Source organism: Aquarana catesbeiana, linkage group LG04, assembly GCF_042186555.1.
Source record: "Aquarana catesbeiana isolate 2022-GZ linkage group LG04, ASM4218655v1, whole genome shotgun sequence".
Classification (NCBI taxonomy): domain Eukaryota; kingdom Metazoa; phylum Chordata; class Amphibia; order Anura; family Ranidae; genus Aquarana; species Aquarana catesbeiana.
The window spans coordinates 30,023,001-30,028,654 of NC_133327.1; the positions used below are offsets into that span (position 1 = coordinate 30,023,001).

Genomic DNA, 5,654 nt, shown 5'->3' on the forward strand with positions numbered 1-5,654 from the left:
ATTAGCGCTGACTTTCTGAGAGTTGAAGTCTTCCTGGCCTTTTTTGAGAGTTATTTTTTGGTACTGCAGGAGAATTTTTTGGCGCTATAGTAAATGACCCCCATATTGTACATGCTAATGCTGCCATTTTTCATTGTCTGGTACATAGATAATTCAAGAAACCTTTTATCTCTGTTTTACATAAAATGTATGAATGTCATCAATGTATTAAAGTTTTAGGTGTTTATCAGACATGAAAAGTACAAAGTGTAACTTATACACTTATGGAGAATATTCTCTTACAGTGGTTATAAAGGCAGAAGGTTTATCTTAATGCATTCTATGCATTAAGATAAAAAACCTTCTGTGTGCAGCAGCCCCCCTCAACCCCCCTTATACTTACCTCGAGCAATGTTGCATGAGAGCCTTGGCTGTCCAAGACTCTCCCTCCTGATTGGCTGAGACACAATAGCAGCTTTGGCTCCTGCTGCTGTCAATCAAAGTCAGTGAGCCAATGAGGAGAGAGAGAGGGAGGGGCCGAGCCATGGCACCATGTCTTAATGGACACACAAGACAGCAGCTCAGGTGCCCCTATAGCAAGCTGCTTGAGGCAGGGGCACTCTGCAAGAGGGAGGGGCCAAGAGTGCCAGCGAAGGACCCAAGAAGAGGAGGATCTGGACTGCTCTGTGCAAAACCACTGCACAGGGAAGGTAATTATAACATACTTGTATTTTTTAAACAAAAGAAAACAAGACTTTAATATCACCTTAAACATACAGACCTTTCAGCTGGTTGTTCCATGTAAATAGGATCTCTGTATTAAAATAGAAAAAACTAGTCTCATGGCTGCAATATCATGCATGTGACTAGTTCAATGACATTCTATACCTGAAATTATGATAATGGTACACATGACAAGTGAGTTTAAAGAAAATGTATACATTTTTCTTCTCCTTTCCTCTCTATGCCGTTAAGAGACCAAGAGAAAAAACAGACAAGCCACCACCTTTCTAAAAGTCGGTATTAACGCACAATATACTGTATATATAAATAAATATAAATATATATAAATATAGTATCTCACAAAAGTGAGTATACCCTTCACATTTTTGTAAATATTTTATGATATCTTTTCATGTGACTAAACTGAAGAAATTACACTTTGCTACAATGTAAAGTAGTGAGTGTACAGCTTGTATAATGCCCCATACACACGATTAGAAATTCCATCCGAAGAAACTTGGATGGTTTTTCCGATGGAATTCCGCTCAAGCTTACCTTGCATACACACGGTCACACAAAAGTTCTCTGAACTTTCGAACGTCAAGAATGCGGTGACATACAACACTGCAACAAACCAAGAAAATAAAGCTCAATGTATCCTGCATGCGTGTTTTTTTGCGCATCTGAATTGCATACAGACGAATGCATTTTTGGATAGGAACTTTTTCGGACCGAAAAATAGAGAACCTACTCTCAATCTTTTGCTGGCTGGAATTCTGCCAGCAAAAGTCCGATGGAGCATACACAAGGTCGGAATTTCTAACCAAAAGCTCACATCCGACTTTTGCTGTGTATGAGGCATAACAGTGTAAATTTGCTGTACCCTCAAAATAACTCAATACACAGCCATTAATGTCTAAACCTCTGGCAACAAAAGTGAGTACACCCCTAAATGAAAATGTCCAAATTGGGCCCAATTAGCCATTTTATCTCCCCGGTGTCATGTGACTCGTTAGTGTTACAAGGTCTCAGGTGTGAGTGGGGAACAGGTGTGTTAAATTTGATGTTATCACTCTCATACTGGTCACTGGAAGTTCAACATGGCATCTCATGGCAAAGAACTTTCTGAGGATCTGAAAAAAAGAATTATTGCTCTACATAAAGACAGCCTAGTCTAAAAGAAGATTGTCAAAACCCTGAAAGTGAGCTGCAGGACAGTGGTCAAAACCACACAGCAGTTTAATGGGACAGGTTCCACTCAGAACAGGACTCGCCATGGTTGACCAAAGAAGTTGAGTGCACATGCTCAGCGTCAAATCCAGAGGTTATCTTTGGGAAATAGACGTACATATGAGTGCTGCCAGCATTCAGAGGTTGAAGGGGTGGGGGGTCAGCCTGTCAGTGCCAGACCATACTCTGCACACTGCATCAAATTGGTCTGCATGGCTGTCATCCCAGAAGGAAGCCTCTTCTAATGATGATGCACAAGAAAGCCCACAAACAGTTTGCTGAAGACAAGCAGACTAAGGACATGGACTACTGGAACCATGTCCTGTGGTCTGATGAGACCCAGATAAACGTATTTGGTTCAGATGGTTTCAAGTGTGTGTGGCGGCAACCAGGTGAGGAGTACAAAGACAAGTGTGTCTTGCCTACAGTCAAGCATGGTGGTGGGAGTGTCATGGTCTGGGGCTGTATGAATACTGCTGGCACTGGGGAGCTACAGTTCATTGAGGTAATCATGAATGCAAACATGTACTGTGACAAACTGAAGCCGAGCATGATTCCCTCCCTTCGGAGACTGGGCCGCAGGGCAGCTTTCCGACATAACGACCCCAAACAAAAAAATGTGAAAAACAGTCCCAACAATGACGATAAATCATATAGAATGAGGAAAATAGGAAAAAAGTCCCAGAAAAATAACAAAAAAATGTGGAATATTGATGGGAACAGTTCATGGATCTTCACAATAGAAAGAAGCAGGACATGTCAAGTTGACTGTAGTATGCTGACATCCATTCAATATGCTTACAGAGCCTTTACCTTAGAGGTAAAAACAAACGCCTTACTCCAAATGGATAGTTGACAGAGTTCCTCGTCCCCAAATCCGTCCAGAAGGAAGAAGACCATTTGGAGGAGCTGTAATTGTTGCTGTATTTACATAGAAACTCCCAGCTGTCATTCTGACAGGTAGGAATTGCTGGCAAATATGTGTAGGGGGTTGAGTAAACAGCAACAGCAGAGAAATGCTGAGTGTTAAACACATGCCCTGTGTACTCCAGTGATGTTTTTTTTGGCATGTCCAATGTCCACATCTGGTTACATTTCAGCAGAGCTATTGAGCTTTGTAAACAATATTTATTTTCCGGAGAAGATAAGAAGAAACTGGAACACATGAGAAAAGGAACCTAATACTACACCTTTGGATAGAACATAAGAATGCCTAACATTAAAGTGACCCTGTACACAACTGCTCACTTTTCACACAAGGCCGACTGTAAAAGAGTGAATTTGCTTACCTTTTCTGTTTCCCGTGTGTTCAAAGGGTTTTCTTGCTGCTCTTTTTTCTTTTGTTCTTCTTTTTGGAATAAATGAACACATGGTATCGTATAGTGGCTTAGAGCTTTCCCTTAGCTTAACTCTTCTTACATAACCTAATCCTAACCCTGACTAAACTACTAGATGTTCTATGTGCCACTAGGTTGTCCAGTCAATCATATAGAATAAACATACAGTAACAATAAATTTACATGAACAAAAATTAGCTGGTATCAATATATTAGTGAAAACAATGGGAACACAAATCTGTACAGTGGTTTCTGGTCATTTTTCTGCTTTGTATATTAGAGATTCCTTTTACTGCATCACATTTAAATATCAATTGGAGCTTGAGCCTCTTCTTTTCATAGGGTATGCAAAAACCACATTATCATTCTTAAATGTAAAACGTGGGAGAACTGTGATTCTACTGAATAACCCATGACACATTGTCACCAATACCTGGGTACCCCCCGTTCGACTCCCCACTTACCCCTCCAAACCCTTCAGACCTATACATCTTCTTCAAGCCTTCCTTCTTTTCTTCTTCTACTCCTTTCAACTCTCTCCACACTCAAACTCTTCTCTTTTCCTTTTTCATTTGCACCACTAACACCTTAAGCAATTCGGATGGGAATCTAAACTGAAATATTTGTATGCCTGATCCCAAAGCCAAATGTGAGGGATTGTACAAATGCTTGTATACCTTTCACTAATAGTGAATCCTGCACGTATTGTATGTTCTTCTTCAAATCTTGGATTTTAGCTGTGTTTATAATGTTATATCTGAAATTGTTACCTCTGAAAAATGAAAATTCAATACAAGTTATTGAACAAGTACAAAAACATGGGAGAGCTTGATCTCTTAGCTGCCTCATGGATTTCTGAACATCTTTATTCCTCAGGCTATAGATCAAGCGGTTCACCATTGGGGTGATCACTGTGTAAAATACTGACACCCTTTTGCTTGTGTCTCCTGTGAATAATTGTTCTGGTCTAGTGTACATAAACATGGCTGGCCCATAGAAAATGATCACCACCACAAGGTGGGAAATACATGTGGAAAATGCTTTGCTTTTTCCCAAACAAATTGTCATGACAGCAATTATGATTCTAATGTATGAAATGAAGATTAGTAAAAGTGGGATGGAAAGCATGAAGGGCATGCTAACCAGTTTTAGGATGTTGACTGCCGAGATGTCACTGCAAGAAAGCCGAAGCAACAGAGGGAGCTCACAGAAGAAGTGGTTGATGATGTTAGGGCCACAGAATATTAGTCTGAATGTTAGATATGTTTCAAAAGATGCAGCAATGCAACTAGTCAGCCATGACAGGCTGATCACCCAAAAACAAACACTTGTGTTCATGATCCTATTGTAATGCAGAGGCATGCAGATAGCAACATATCGGTCATAGGCCATGAATTTCCAGAAGCAGACACTCCGTCTCTCCCAAGAAAAGGGAAATGCAGAACTGGACAGCACAGCCTGTGAATTAAATACTCTTTTTTGGTGAAAGAAAATATACTAACATTTTGGGAACAATGGAGGAAGTGTAGCAGATGTCCAAGAAAGAGAGACTAGACAAGAAGAAGTACATGGAGGTGTGCAAATGTTTGTTGGTCTTCACAGCCAGAATGAGAAGGAGATTCCCAGTCAGTTTGGTCATGTAAACTACCAGGAAAATATGGAACAGCACGACTTGTACGAAAGGATCCACCGAAAGTCCAAGAAGAATAAACTCCGTCACAGTGCTTTGGTTTTGTGTGCACATATTAATCACTCCAAACTGTGATGAGAAAATATTTTTGGTTCTTATAAAGTCATCATATCATTGTCTGGTACATAGATAATTCAAGAAACCTTTTATCTCTGTTTTACATAAAATGTATGAATGTCATCAATGTATTAAAGTTTTAGGTGTTTATCAGACATGAAAAGTTCAAAGTGTAACTTATACACTTATGGAGAATATTCTCTTACAGTGGTTATAAAGGCAGAAGGTTTATCTTAATGCATTCTATGCATTAAGATAAAAAACCTTCTGTGTGCAGCAGCCCCCCTCAACCTCCCTTATACTTACCTCGAGCAATGTTGCATGAGATCCTTGGCTGTCCGAGACTCTCCCTCCTGATTGGCTGAGACACAGTAGCAGCTTTGGCTCCTGCTGCTGTCAATTAAAGTCAGTGAGCCAATGAGGAGAGAGAGGGGGAGGGGCCGAGCCATGGCACCATGTCTTAACGGACACACAGGGCAGCAGCTCAGGTGCCTCTATAGCAAGCTGCTTGCTGCAGGGGCACTCTGCAAGAGGGAGGGGCCAAGAGTGCCAGTGAGGGACCCAAGAAGAGGAGGATCTGGAGTGCTCTGTGCAAAACCACTACACAGAGCAGGTAATTATAACATACTTGTATTTTT

The 5,654-nt window shown here is 40.7% G+C and overlaps 1 pseudogene; it reads right to left on the reverse strand.

Moving 5' to 3' along the window:
- Window positions 1-3,878: 3,878 nt before the first annotated feature.
- Window positions 3,879-5,013, reverse strand: LOC141141143 (olfactory receptor 5AR1-like; annotated as a pseudogene).
- Between the last annotated feature and the right edge of the window lie 641 nt (window positions 5,014-5,654).